General features: G+C 33.1%; 1 protein-coding gene across 2 annotated transcripts in view; it reads right to left on the reverse strand.

Moving 5' to 3' along the window:
* Positions 1-15,205, reverse strand: part of LOC149895770 (homeobox protein PKNOX2-like) — a 42,587-nt gene extending 27,382 nt beyond the window's left edge. Inside the window, exon 1 of one of the 2 annotated variants that reach the window (XM_090118490.1) lies at positions 14,860-15,205. The gene's annotated coding sequence lies outside the window, so the exon portion shown is untranslated. The remainder of the gene's footprint in view (positions 1-14,859) is intronic. The other variant, XM_090118489.1, reaches the window with a different exon arrangement.
* Positions 15,206-16,292: the final 1,087 nt, after the last annotated feature.

Below are 16,292 nucleotides of genomic sequence, written 5' to 3' on the forward strand. Positions count from 1 at the left end.
ATAACCACTTCACCCAGGATCCATACGCTTACGTAGAAATACTTAAACTTGCTGTGCCCCGCGGTTTCACTCGCATTGCTCCGCTCTTGTTGGTCTTAGCGTGATGATAATATATTATAGCCTTATAACCTTCCTCGATAAATAGGCTATCTAACCGAATTTTCCAAATCGGACCAGTAGTTCCTGTGATTAGATCGTTCAAACAAACAAACTCTTCAGCTTTATAATATTAGTATAGATTAGCCACAATTCAAGCATTCCCCTGTTAATTACATTACTCAGTATCAAATGAAGGCACCCATAGCCGCTAACTATTCAAGTAGACATCTGGTCGTCTGTTTATTTGCTTTCATCTAAAATAATTTCACCCATCCCGTGAACAATCGTTAGTGAAGTTAGGCAACCGGTTCCATTCGTTAATTAATAACTAATATTAGGTTATTGCGTGTCAAGAAATGAACTTAGAGCGATTTGTCTACACGGAAGTTAAAAACTACTTAACTAAACAATGGTCATAAAGCCCGAAAAATGGTCTAACGGCCAGTTTCTGAATTGAGTTCTTGATTTCACTTTATTCTCAAATCATACTAAAATGCTGCTTAAATTTAGATTTCTTTTACATCACGCGCATCAGTTGTAGCACGCGTCACTTTTTATAAGTAACTAGCCGTCCGCCCCGGCTTCGCCCGTGGTACATGTTTACGTCTTCTCTACATAAGAACCACCCTCGTACTTCAAGGAATAAAAAAAAAGAATTATCAAAATCGGTTCAGCCGTTCTCGAGTTATGCGCTTACCAACACATTTTGCGATTCATTTTTATATATAAGAAGATTATACTGGTACAAAATATTGCATACCGATTGTTAGTGTCAATCTCTAACTAAAAGCTTAGTTTATGAGGAATGTTGTAGGCTTCACAATACAAACCGGGCCTTTAATAAATAGAACCACGATTACAACTCATATCAGCATGCAGCATACAAACAAGATCAAACCTACTCAAAATCGAACCTGTACTATAATTTTTTTACAATCACAATTTCTAACATAAAAAAACGCTCCTAATCCATAACTTGCACCACCCAGGCCACACGTACAAAATATGAGCATTTAACGGAAGCGTGCTGGCATTTTTAAAACGTGTTAAATCGTGATAATTGAACGTGAATGTTTAACTGTCCATAACGACATGAATAAACACGACGTGTTAAATGATTTTCGGGTGCAATTGTTTTTTTACTGGCAACACGAATTACAAATCGGGTAATTTGAATTTCGTTGCTGGCAACTAGAAAGGCAGTGGAGCGGAAATATTAGATTATTAGGTTATTAACGTGGAACATACTTGCTAATATCATAACTGATACACGGCTTGCTTGACAGAATTGCGTAAATCGTAACGTACCTACCCTATTAGAACGTCTTCATGAACAATTTCGATAAATTATGATATCAATATGGAACATCTTAAAATGTGTAGAAGTATTTTCCATGTTTTAATACATCGATATAAATTATGAATTGGTATCCTGTTACTCTTCCGATATATCAAACATGTTTTAACTTTTAATACATCGATGCGCTCCTAAACAACTGAACCGATTTTAATGTAAAAAATTAAAATTAAAAACTTTATTTATTAGTATAGATTTAGATAGATTATATCATTAACCCGACATATTCATATTATTAACCCGACACCCCCGTATTCACAGGGAGACTGACATTTTAAAATAATTTTGCGATTTTTATACCAACAGACGAGCTGGGGCGAGCAGCTAGTCACAAATAATGATCTTATTCACTATATCACTTTGTTATTTTACTATGAAGGTTGACCGATACCGAATTTCAACAAATACATGTCTACCAAAACACATATTATCTAAATGCCAAATTACGAAATACAGATAATAAATATATTTTTACATTTCTTATCTGTATTCGTAAACGAAAACCCTTCTGAATTTATGATAATATTCGTTAAATAATAGAGAAGGTTTGTATTAAGAAACAAATTTTTGTTTCGTCTGCAAACGCAGGGTTCGGACGAGGCGAGGAAAGGGTAATTTTATTAGTGGTGTAACGATACTATCGATATTATACAAAATTTCGTCACTATTCATACTGTTTATCTTACACATCACTCATCCTACTAATATTCTAAATGCGTAAGTTTGCATGTTTATCACCCCTTCCACCTATAAGTGCTGAACCTATTTTCATGAAATTTGGCACACACAGAAGGACTTTGATTTACATTAACATAGGATGGTTATAATCTCTGAAATTGCACAGGAACGGGAACTATTCGAGTTTTTCTTTGGAGACGCGGACGAAACCGCGGGCGGAAAGCTTATGTCCAAATAAATAACAGTATCTATTCCATACAAGATCTACTACACAAATACAATTTAAAGCAAGTGATACATCCTTATACTAATCCATACTTATCACTACACTGTATAAAATAAAGTAGCTGTCGCTGTCTGTCCGTCCCTTTGTATGCTTTAATATGTATTTAAAACTACGCAACGGATATTGAGGTTTTTTTAAGATAATTTATTTATGTGTTATTATATAATTTATTAGGTTTTACATAAATCGGGCGAAGCGCGGGTGGAAATTTGTTAAGAATTTGCCAAAGTATGTTTGTTTGTTAGTCCGTCATTCACGTCGCAACGGACCGATTTCGTGATATAATTTTTGTGTCTGAAAATAGTCAGGAGGCTAGAGAGTAACATCGGCTACTTTTTACCGCGGTCAAATGTCCAGATAGTCAGGAGGCTAGAGAGTAACATCGGCTACTTTTTACCGCGGTCAAATGTCCAGATAGTCAGGAGGCTAGAGAGTAACATCGGCTACTTTTTACCGCGGTCAAATGTCCCATTTCCATAGATTTTTCCACGCGGGCAAAGCCGCGAGCCGTTAGTTAGTAAATACATACAATATATCGTTATTTTCAACACAATGCAAATTTTTCCCAACACGTTACGTTAAGTGGAACGTGGGTCAGAGTAATTAGAGTGAGAATGTTGATATTAATATATTCTTCTATACGTAAGGGCTTAAGATACTTTTTTGTGCATGTTTATATTGAAATATGCATGCACGCATGCTCAACCGGGGTCGGAAGCTAAACAAAACTCATTAATGTGAGCCTTTTTGGCAATATTACCTAGTTCTTGTTTTTGGTAAATAAATACCCATGGTTGAACTAGGAAAGTTTAGGAACACACAAACATACAAAATATATCTCCTTTTTGTCTTTGTTACAACAACAGAGGTAAATGTATTAAACTGTTTCAATAATAATTAGAATTCATGAATTAATATAACTTTTGAAGTTAAAAGAAGGTGTTCGATTAATTATTATAAGGTAAATTAAGACCTGCGTATGTATCGACAACGTCGTAAATTACTGAAAAATACTATCTATCACTTTCATTTCAAATTGATTTGGAGGTATTATTTAATTTGGGTTCTACCTTAAATAGGTTATCAGGTAACTAATGTAGTGTTTAGTATTATATTTATTTCAATAAATACCTATCTTAATGTCGGAAACATTAAAGATAAGTAAAATAGCTCTTTCCGTTTTTAATTTGAAAGCAAATTTGAATATTTTAGCAATAACTTCACACGCCATTAACTGTTGCTATTGTTTTAATAAATTTATTTGTTAGAAAATACGATTTTACGTTAATTATATTGAAAAATATTTATTTTCGACATACTTAATTGTTAGTCCGCTTCTAAAATGGGAGCAACATATTATGTTCTATCTATGTGCCGAGAATTAAGTATGTATTATATATTTAATTAATCGTAGTATACATATAAACGGATTTATTATTTTCCTATTATTAATTTTGATAATGTTAAACTGCAATTATTGCATTAAGTTATTACATAAACATGTACCTGCAGGAATAACTACACTATACAATGTGATACTTTCCACAATTTTTCATCGACACTACAAAACTATATTACCCAAACTATCGACACCGTACATCACTAGATAGGGTAGCACCGACATTTCCATGTAGGTCGCATAAAAATAACATTTTTGCGCGCGCCCCCACAGCACATCTGCTCAAATATTGACTTGCACGGCCGTCTTACAAACAACAAATAGACAAGGAATTTCTTTTCCCCCGCACTAAGTTATGACAAGGATTCGGAGGTTAGAAATCAAATGGTTCTTCGTTCTATTTTTAAAAGATTGCAAATTTGACAATTCGGTTTTGCCGCGCTGTCAAGAGATATTTTTTTTTTATGAAGGGTCTAATGAGGCAAAGGATTTGGACAAACTGACGTATCAGCTGGTGTTATAGCGCTAATATAAGATTTTATTTGGTAAGCGAATAAATTTGATTCGATCAACATTTTATCGTATGCAGATACCTAATACATAGCTTTCCTTCGACAAAAAAATAAAGATTTCACGCTAGAAGGCAATAGGTACATGAAGGAAAGTTAATTAAATGTAAGAGAGCATCACATTCTCTTTAACTCATATAATAATATTTTTCCATTCACGACTTCACTCGCGAATATACGATTTTTTGCATTAAATTATAAAATTCCTTTTAGTCCATTGAATAAAAAGTTCTAGAGTGCGTGAGTTAGTAACGTAAGATGTTTCTTCGGAAACATGTCAAGAGTCCCTAGGTAATAAACATACTTAAACCCCGGGACACTAGGAGGAGCCCCGGAGTGGGGGGAGGGGGGGAATGGGTCCATTTTTTTCATTTTTCGCTTAAATCTCAAAAACGGTACATGTTAGAGAAAAACTTTCAAGGAAAAGTTGAAAGGCCATAAAATTATCTACAAGTTGTACCTAAATCATTTTTTCCTATATCCTACCGTTTCTGAGTTATACGCAGTAAAAAATGATTTTGGCTCAAACAATTTCCCCATACCGATCAAAAAATATTTCTTTCTTCCAAAAAACTCAAATGTGCAACTTGTGACTGGTACTGATAGATTGCTCTTAATTAGGTCTATAATTGGTAAAATAAACACATTCCTCCATGGAAGCCTTTAGGAGGAATCGATTGTCAAAATATTATATTAGGGCAGTTTGAGTTACTGAACTTGATCTTTTTATTTTTTTCTTCCAAAAAACTCAAAAGTGCAACTTGTGACCGGTACAGATAGATTGCTCATAATTAGGTCTATCATTGATAAAAATACCAGATTCCACCACGGAGGCGTTTACGGGGAATTGAATTTTGTTAGGGTAGTTACGATACTTGAACTTTTTATTTTTTTTCTTCCAAAAAACTCAAAAGTGCAACTTGTGACCGGTACTGATAGATTGCTCTTAATTAGGTCTATAATTGGTAAAATAAACACATTCCTCCATGGAAGCCTTTAGGAGGAATCGATTGTCAAAATATTATATTAGGGTAGTTTGAGTTACTGAACTTGATCTTTTTATTTTTTTCTTCCAAAAAACTCAAAAGTGCAACTTGTGACCGGTACTGATAGATTGCTCTTAATTAGGTCTATAATTGATAAAATAAACACATTCCTCCATGGAAGCCTTTAGGAGGAATCGATTGTCAAAATATTATATTAGGGTAGTTTGAGTTACTGAACTTGATCTTTTTATTTTTTTCTTCCAAAAAACTCAAAAGTACAACTTGTGACCGGTACAGATAGATTGCTCATAATTAGGTCTATCATTGATAAAAATACTAGATTCCACCACGGAGGCGTTTACGGGGAATTGAATTTTATTAGGGTAGTTACGATAGTTGAACTTTTTATTTTTTTTCTTCCAAAAAACTCAAAAGTGCAACTTGTGACCGGTACCGATAGATTGCTCATAATTAGGTCTATCATTGATAAAAAAACCAGATTCCACCATAGAGGCGTTTAGGAGGTATTGAATTTTATTATGGTAGTTACGATACTTGAACTTTTTAACTAACTACCCTAATAAAATTCAATTCCCCGTAAACGCCTCCATGGTGGAATCTGGTATTTTTATCAATGATAGACCTAATTACGAGCAATCTATCTGTACCGGTCACAAGTTGCACTTTTGAGTTTTTTGGAAGAGAAAAATTAAAAGTTCAAGTATCGTAACTACCCTGATAAAATTCAATTCCCAGTAACCTTCCGTGGTGGAATCTGGTATTTTTATCAATGATAGACCTAATTATGAGCAATCTATCTGTACCGGTCACAAGTTGCACTTTTGAGTTTTTTGGAAGAAAAAAATAAAAAGATCAAGTTCAGTAACTCAAACTGCCCTAATATAATATTTTGACAATCGATTCCTCCTAAAGGCTTCCATGGAGGAATGTGTTTATTTTACCAATTATAGACCTAATTAAGAGCAATCTATCAGTACCGGTCACAAGTTGCACATTTGAGTTTTTTGGAAGAAAGAAATATTTTTTGATCGGTATGGGGAAATTGTTTGAGCCAAAATCATTTTTTACTGCGTATAACTCAGAAACGGTAGGATATAGGAAAAAATGATTTAGGTACAACTTGTAGATAATTTTATGGCCTTTCAACTTTTCCTTGAAAGTTTTTCTCTAACATGTACCGTTTTTGAGATTTAAGCGAAAAATGAAAAAATGGACCCATTCCCCCCCTCCCCCCACTCCGGGGCTCCTCCTAGTGTCCCGGGGTTTTAGTATGTTTATTACCTAGGGACTCTTGACATGTTTCCGAAGAAACATCTTACGTTACTAACTCACGCACTCTAGACCCCCCTTGGAGGGACTCATTCAATGGACTATTTAATGTATTATAGAAAAATTTAATTCTCTTCTAGTTTTTATGCTTAATACATCAGTCTGGACACTGCCCTTTATACGTTTATGAGAAAACAATTCTCATTTTCCGTGTCGGTTAAACCTAGGCTCACAATTAGTTACGGTTGTACCTACATTTTAATAAGAAAACATAAAGGAGGGAATTAAAATGTACACGCAGACGGAATACAAAGGAATAAACTGCCTTACAGGAAACGCTGAAATGTGAATTCAAATTTGGAATTGGTTGGGGCGTCCCTTGATCTAGGGTTGCCGCTATGACGAAATAATATCATGTAATATGGAATCTATATTTAAGCATTGTGGTATTGTATTGGTGCATGCATGTAATTTTTAATTTAAATACTTTATTTATAGCAAGCAAATGGAAATGTTGTAAGTATATGTATTACATTGCGAATGTGTAAGTGACGCGAAAAAGCTTATGATACATCATTTTGTTTTAATTATTTGACGTTAAAGCCATTCCCGTAAAATATAACTATGTAAACTAAAATATACAACATGTAAAAATGCATGCTGCTACCACGATATTATAATCTTTATTTAGTGTCTCTTTTTGTGACAACCCTAACGCGAGGATTCCCTATTGCTTTTGTTGATCAACTTGTCTTCTAATCATACTATGAATGAGTATTATTTGTATAGTATTTTAGTCGGAATGAATATTGGATTTTCGTTATGTAGAAGATATTAACAACTTGCAATATTGAGAAATAATGCAGTTGTTTTATTTAACGCTTAGTTTCTAAGAAAAAATTGAATGTTATAGTATATTCTAAATTCATAAAATTTTTAACTTAATTCGTAAAAGTCCAATATAATTGAATAAGTTGTACTTATAATGGAATATTTATTTCGTAGATCGTCTTCTCCAGTGTTATCACACTTATCGCGTAAAATCTACACAAATCTTTTTTTTTAATTCGTAAAAGTCCAATTGATAAATTTTCCTTATAATAGATGCGACGTAACGTAGTTATGCATCTTTGCAAAAAGATTTCTATTCGACTACCGAACTATCTAATAAATTATTCCCAAACGGAGAATAAATCAACTTGTAGAGTAAAAAAATATAACGTAACAGTCCTGTCAAACGAAAACATGGCACTTACACAACACTGGCAACTGATAAGTGGCAACACCAAGCCATGTTAATAACAAACAATCCCAAGCATTGTCGTTCCCAAATAAATAATCCGAACAAGCAATAACTTGCGGTAGAACCACGTTGAACGTTATTAAAATCTGTCCATAACTCGCGTTTGCCAATTATAGCGTTGGCCGAGGCGTCACTTGGCCGTAATGGCGGCTGTTCCCGCCTTTTTCGCTGTCAAAGCGCTTTTTTCGCGGGTAAGCTGTGTAAAATTTCGTTCTGAATCTTGCACTCGTGACAAAATTTGCTGGCCATTTTATTATAAAAATTTTTCTTTTATAATACTATCCTCGTGGAATATTCTGGTTTGCTGGTTTTAATGTAGGATGTATATTCACACGTAAGGAATAGGACTAGTGTAAAATGAAAAAAATAGATATAATATTTCTACATCAAATATCTCCAATGGTGCATTTACACATTCGTGTTCGTCTTTCGCCTCGTCACTCGTCGAAACATTCATATAGAACTAGCGGTCCGCCCCGGCTTCGCCCGTGGTACATGTTTACGTTTTCTCTACATAAGAACCATCCTCGTACTTCAAGGAATATAATAAAAAAAGAATTATCGAAATCGGTTCAGCCGTTCTCGAGTTATGCGCTTACCAACACATTTTGCGATTCATTTTTATATATAAGAAGACTAGCGGTCCGCCCCGGCTTCGCCCGTGGTACATATTTACGTTTTCTCTACACAAAAACCATCCTCGTACTTCAAGGAATATAATAAAAAAAGAATCATCGAAATCGGTTCAGCCGTTCTCGAGTTATGCGCTTACCAACACATTTTGCGATTCATTTTTATATATAAGAAGATTAGTATCGTTGCGGATCACTGTTCACAGATTCGTAAGTAGTAAAGTAAAAAGTTTTCTGTTTGTGTCATTTTATTACATCCTAAGAACCGCACTTAGCGAGAATTCGCGAATCTCGAAGCGAATAGCGAGTGCGCGGTAGTGTCGGCTAGTTAACACATTGTATTCGTGCGTGTTTGTTATTTCTTCTCGATATTCGAACGAATCGAAACGAAACGTGTGCATCATATTATGACTCCTTGCTAACAAACGATAGTTCGATTGGCAATGTGATTATCAAAAAAGTTCACAAAGCTCAAGATAAAATAAGCTTCGTAAATTTTGCAGTTTGTTTTTCTTAATAAGACATCTAACGGTGCATTTAGACCAAACGAACAAAGAGCTAGAGCATTCTTTAGTGTAAACGAAAACTCGTATCCAGTGTTGTTCAGTATTAGTACATTGCATAGAATCTATTCGAACGCACTAAGAACAACGAAAGAATGCTCTACATCTGTTTACACTAAAAGAATTTGACGCAGGATTAGAATGAGCATTCGATCGTTTGATATAAATGCACCGTAAGAATAAGTCACTAAGCACTATCCCTTCTAAGTTCGACTGTCAAATCCATCAAAAACTATGAACTCTATGAATTATCTATTCCTTTGCCTTTCACCTTATCCCTCATTATCCTACTGTGATCGTACAAGACAAACATTTATCGTCATAGCAATTATTGTCAACATATTAAACAAAAAGTCCTCACAGATATTTAGAAAAAAAATCTCCATTTACGAAGAAAATAATACTAGACAAATACCTACATTTGAATAAGAATTCAAATGTCATATTATATTCGCCCTTACCCAATGTCAAAATGTAGTCTAACTGCTATAATTCGCACAGGGCTGCAGTTCATTGCCCTTTGATCTTGAATAATACCGTCATGTCTCGAAGACACTTATCGAAAGATATTTGGAAAGTTTTAATTAAATTACCCCGAGTTTAAGCCGTCCTCGTGTCGGTCGAAATGCGAAAAATTACAGATTCAAAAAGTTCTTTACACAAGCAATATGTTATCTGTGCATAGACACGAAGCATTCTTTTTTTGAATTACGAATATTTGGCGGGTTAATAGTTTTTTTTTATTCTTAATTTGATTGATTTGAAAAACTTATTATAGCTGTGCTAGTGTACCGGTAAAAAAATACGTACATATTGTAAACTAGCTGCGCTCGGCGGTTTCACCCGCATGGCTCCGCATAGCCTTCCTCGGTAAATAGGCTATCCAACACTGAAAGAATTTTTCAAATCGGACCTGTAGTTCTTGAGATTAACAAACGTGTTCAAACAAACAAACAAACTCTTCAGCTTTATAATATTAAGTATAGATATGTATAGATTTTAATGAATATAAAGATTTATCTGTAAGGTCTAATAATGCTCAAATAATAACAATTTTTTTGGCTCTCTTACCTCTTAGCTTTGTTATTTGTACTGATTTTGATTATTCTTTTATTTGAAACTTAGTGGCTGTCAAGTTGTCCTAGTTCCATATTATGGTCTAGTTTTAACAGTTTTAACATGAAGATTATTCACAAGAACTACTACATCATTTTTAACAATTCGTTTACCATTAGAAAGGGCCATTAACGAAAAGCGTATAATCAATAATTACCTTAATGCTTAGTGAAGGTGGTATTACTGTTATTATAATGATTTAAAAACATTATAAAGAACAGATGGCTGAACGTAGTGCCTTAGGGCAAATATCGAACTATGATGTAGTAAATATTTAGTAATCTTTGCTATGTCTCTCTTATACACAACAAGCGTTTCGCCCGCTTTGTAGAATGCTTATCAAATTATGTACGCTGATAATTTGCGGAAAGAACAAATTAGCGACTACCTTCAAAAACAGGTTATAATTTCACCTCCTTTTGAGAAAATTTTGCGATTTTTAGGGGGCATAGTGTACTATTATTTAACCTAAATAATATTCAGAGGTCTATAAGCATTATTTATAGGTCAATAACTGTATCATTTTGTGGACGTTTAAAGATACTACATACGTAGTTATGAAAAGAAAAACAGAAAGAAATAGAGAATTCTATCCTTACCGATCTATCTACTAATCTCTATAAATATAAAACTCTCATGTCTCACTCTGATGTTAGTTACCGAACTCCTCCGAAACAGCTGGAATGATTCTCATGAAATTTTGTGTGCCTATTGGATAGGTCTGAGAATCAGCCAACATCTATTTTTCAAACCCCTAAAGTTAGGCAGAACAACGTTTGACGGGACAGCTAGTATTATTATAACTGCAAAAGTGTGTTTCTTACCCGAATGCGAAAGGAGGGTTATGTTTCGCAAAATATCGATTTTAGTTATGATTTTTGTCGCAGGATATAGTTAGGAACCTAGATAGTGATATAGGCTACTTTTTACCGCTGTAAAACATCTAATTCCGATTGTCATATGCATTTAAATTGTACCGAAATGTATACTACTAATATTATAAATGCGAAATGAAATTTGTGAGGATGGATGTATGTGTATCTGTAGGTGTGCATGTTTGTTACTCTTTCACGCAAATACTACTGAACCAATTGCAATGTTTAGCACACATATAAAGGGTAACTTGGATTAACACATAGGATAGGTTTAATCCCGAAAATCCCAAGGGAACGGGAACTATGCGGCTTTTCCTTTGAAAGCGCGGGCGATGCCGCGAGCAGAAAGCTAGTATGTAGTACATATTAAAAATATGACATGTAAGACGACTGGATTTAAACGAATTTGAATGCAGAGTAACACAATGTCTTCAAAATTTTCACACCTTTTTCAATGATCTCTTTTTAATGTTTTAACACGAATCAATTCGTGTGAAACATTACCAAGTTATGTACATCTATATAACGTATAGGCTTGTTAACCTCGCGAAATCATGGTCATATGAGCTTGCTACGGGATTAATAAAACAAAATCTACCGTGTATCTGTTGACGATAAATTAATAAACCACTGAGCGGATTTTGATGCAGTTTAAAGCAAAAGATAGACCTTTGTATAAGGGGGTAAATTTATGAATTTACTATACTTACATTATTAAGTAGGTATCTAGTGAACGGAGTTTGATGCAGTTTTAACTAATAGATAGAGTGATGTATAAAAGAGCTTTTGTTGTATGATTTATTAATTTATTTTGCTGTTGAAATAAGGCCGTGCAAATTCGCGAAAAATCAAATGTAGTGAGTATGTGGTGTATATAAAATATGTAAAATTGTAAGTTCCGTGTACACTCTATTCGTGACATCAATTTTTAGAAGTCTCAAGATCAAATGAAATGAAATGAAAAAAAATGAAATGATTTATTTTGCAAGAAATGTGGAAGATTTAAAGATGTGTTACATAATATACAAAAAAATATGGATCAAAAACTTATCTCATAAAGAAAATCAATCAGTGAAACAGGTGTTATATTATTTCCTATAATAGTTCACATTATCTTATTAATTTTTAAGCTATTGCATAGCTTTTATCTCAGACTTTGAGCGCGGCGACCGAATGTAAAAATTCCGTAACGAAAAAACCTAACACCCCCCCACTCCAACCGGCACAGCGATGCGATGCTATGCAATAGCTTTACCGCGGCAGCCCTCGAGTGCCACACATATTTTTTTTTATATTTTATGGCCAAGATAAATTTTTTAACAAAAATCTAAACCGCCTTCAAATTGTCAGAACTGGACAAAATTTAAATGGGTCCAACCGAAAGGCATTCCATAAATCAAAATTCATCAAAGTACAGTTCTGAGGTTATTGCCATTAAATTGCTTAAAAAATGTGGTCATATTGAGAACCTTTGTTTGTTTAATTCAGTTGAAATCTTCATTCACTGATAATTCTAATCTATACTAATATGTATTATAAGCTGAAGAGTTGTTTTGATTGTTTGAACGCGCTAATCTCAGAAACTACTAGTTCGATTTGAAAAATTCTTACGGTGTTAGAAAGCCCATTTATCGAGGAAGGCTATAGGCTATATATCATCACCTTAAGACCAACAGGAGCGAAGCAATACGGGTGAAACCGCGGGGAACAACTAGTATATATGAATAAACCTCTGTGAAGGCTAAATATTTGGAATAAGTATAGCGGGTTAAATGTATTTTAAGACACACAGGTATTTTTAAAAGTCTGCTAGAAGTCAGAATATTGTTCTAACTGGTAGCTTAGTGTGATTGCATTATAAGGCACTAGCGGTCCGCCCCGGCTTCACCCGTGGTACATATTTCGCAATAAAAAGTAGCCTATGTCCTTTCTCGTGTATCAAAATATATCCATACCAAATTTCATGTAAATTGGTTCAGTAGTTTAGGCGTGATTGAGTAACAGACAGACAGACAGAGTTACTTTCGCATTTATAATATTAGTATGGATTATATAACAATGACAAATATGAAGAATTCTAAAACAACTGAAATAACTTTTAAAAACATCTAACGCCTATATACTTGTTTGAAAGATTTAGCCATATATGAGTCAAATCAAAAAGATTAAGGAAACATAATTCTTCACCATTAATTTTGAAATAATAATAGTAGGTATGTAATACATGCAAATTTTTTAATTATTGAAAACATGCCATAGTTAATAATAGAAACTTGAAGTCATCCACTTTTTATAGATTTCTATTTCCCTGTAGTTTAAACCAATGTTTCCTTGTCAATAGTCAAAATAGATTATTTTTTCCTGGAATATGAATTTTTTGTATGAAATATAAATTAATAAAGTATTTAGTTAAACAAATAAAACAGGATTATTGTTTATCATTGTTATCTGCTATAATCTTATCCATAGGTATTATGTTTATTAAATAAATTGCTATTTACCAATTATTGATTAATAATTTAGTACCTATCTACATTTCTATACAGCTATACTAATATTATAAAGCTGAACAGTTTGTTTGTTTGAACGCGCTAATCTCAGGAACTACTGGTCTGATTTGAAAAATTATTTCGATGTTAGATAGCCCGATCGCTATACGATCGAGGAAGGCTATAGGCTATATATCATCACGCTAAGACCAACAGGAGTGGAGCAATGCGGGTAAAACCACGGGGCACAGCTAGTTATGATATATGCATAAGCTTATACAATATACATGGGTAAATGAAAATTTAATTTAAATTAATTAACTTAACTTTAATGAAAGTAGTGATTAGTATTATATAATATATCTTAAACAAAAGATAATCAGCCAAACGAGAAATTTAAATATTTTCTCTTACACTTACCCAGAATCGTTTTGATTAATTTGACTGACACATTAAATTTAAAAACCACCTAGTACAATATAATATATTTCACGAAAATTTATATATTTGAAATAATTAATTTCACACAATTTTCTTTTTTGTAATAACTTTAGAAATTTATGAATTCGGATTTGGAAAACAAAGCATTAAAAATTTAATACAATTACCAGCACAAAAAATTAAAGAAAATCGATTCCTATCATTTCGATTAAATAAAGTGGACAAATGTCAAAATTAGTGAAAGAAAGAAAGAAAGAAAAAACATTTAGTACATAGTGCATTAATTGTCATCGGTTCTCAATATTTTAAGTGTACCTAACCCATAAATTTAAACAAAAATTAACAAGTTACACACCGTATAAAGTCGTAAAAGAAAGCACAATAAACCACGTGGTGTGCCAAGGTCGAATTTATGTTTTCAACTTGTCAAGCGCGGCGTGTGATAAATTAATTCCACGGGCTGTTATCACACTCTGTTCACATCTAATTTAGACCTTATGCCTCGCACCGAAAGTTCAATTCTCTTTGAACAATACCCACGCATAGTCGCCAACCCAGGCTATATATCTTAGGCCGTACTGCCCGTGACAGTTCGTAAACAAACTGGAGCTACCGCAACAAAGAATACACAGTCTTATCAAACAAATTCGTTAAGTACTCACAATATCATAAATTCTTTGTGGATACAATAATTATCACATATGTATGACATAAACTATTTAATAATTATTTTTCAAACGTTATACACTTATATAAACGGTTTTATATCAACTTACCAGAAAAAGAACACGCTGAACAGAATAAAGCAGAGTCATCTGTACATCTTGCACATATCGATCACGTCTTGCATCTCAAAAACACTAAGAAAAAAAGAAGGTTAGCACTGTAAACTACAATTTTGACGTATTATGAACGTGTTTTGCCGAAATACGTAACACACGAAAGTAATAATGATAACGATATGATGCGTTCCAATTTTAAATAATTAATTCACTAAAAACGATTCACTTTCAAAATAAAAATAGTCTGGTAGACGCTGCGTCGACCACCGCGCCACTGTCTGTCTGCTGTGCTGTCAATATTCGTCAAAACGAAAATGGCGACACCCTCGACAGAATACGATCATCGCTAGCCTGTTTAATCGTTCCTCTCTCTTTAACGTGAGATTTTAGAAAAAGACGGCTAATCGACGTGTTGTTTTCAACACGACTGGACTGATTTGTGATGTCACGCCCAGCGGCGTAACGTTTTGCGTAATTATATGTTCATGATAGCTTGTAAACTTGTTTTAATAACGTTAATCTACAGTCGTTTTATATTATGAGGTTAGATGAATGTGTAGGTCATGACACAGGTTAATTATAGCATTACCTAGCAATAATTTCAAGTAAAAGTTCTTTGCGCATGTTAAGCCCGTCCCACCACTCAATATCTGTCGTAAAAGCGCCTCCTACTTCTTTTTATTTTATTCAGTATTTTCTTTTTTTCAGATCTACGTCTCCGCTGCATTAATTTGGTACTACTATGCAGTCGCAATGCAGTTTGATTAATAATGAAGTTAAATGTAATAAGTGTTCTTTTTACAGCGTTTTCCTTTTCGAACATCGTTTTTGTTTCGTAATACGATTGGAATACACTTTTTTTAGGTTCATAAAATAATATAAGAACGTTTTTAATTTTTGTTAATTATTATACATATTATATTTTTTAGTTGTCATTTTAAAATGATTTACTTGGGATTACATTGTAAATTGATGCAAAAGACATACCTATTGTAACTTTTATTTATTTATTATTTTAAAAAAGCATGTTGAAGAATATCAACGTACCGTAAAAACCGTAATCGATTATAAAATATAATCGATAATCGATTATTATATTTTAATTAAGATTTTAATGTAATTTATATAGCAAGGCATCGATACACTCATAATTTGAAATTTTAATAATGAATGTAATGAGTATGTACGTTTATATTATTATAAATAAAAAACAAGTATGCATAACTTTAAAAAACAATTGAATTAATAAATTAATTAACATGTACTGTATATTATTTTACCAATAACTTAATATTGAAATTATAATTTCTTTAAACTAAATATTTCTATAAAAAAAAAAAACATTTTTCTTTAATGTAAAATATATTCTATGATCTAAAAAATAAACTCATTCGTAAACTTGTAAAAAAAAGTATACGTCAGTGAAT

The sequence above is a fragment of the Colias eurytheme genome, chromosome 30, assembly GCF_061535395.1.
Source record: "Colias eurytheme isolate Ceu_HAF_F1 chromosome 30, ilColEury1 Martin Lab GWU primary, whole genome shotgun sequence".
In the NCBI taxonomy this organism is placed as follows: domain Eukaryota; kingdom Metazoa; phylum Arthropoda; class Insecta; order Lepidoptera; family Pieridae; genus Colias; species Colias eurytheme.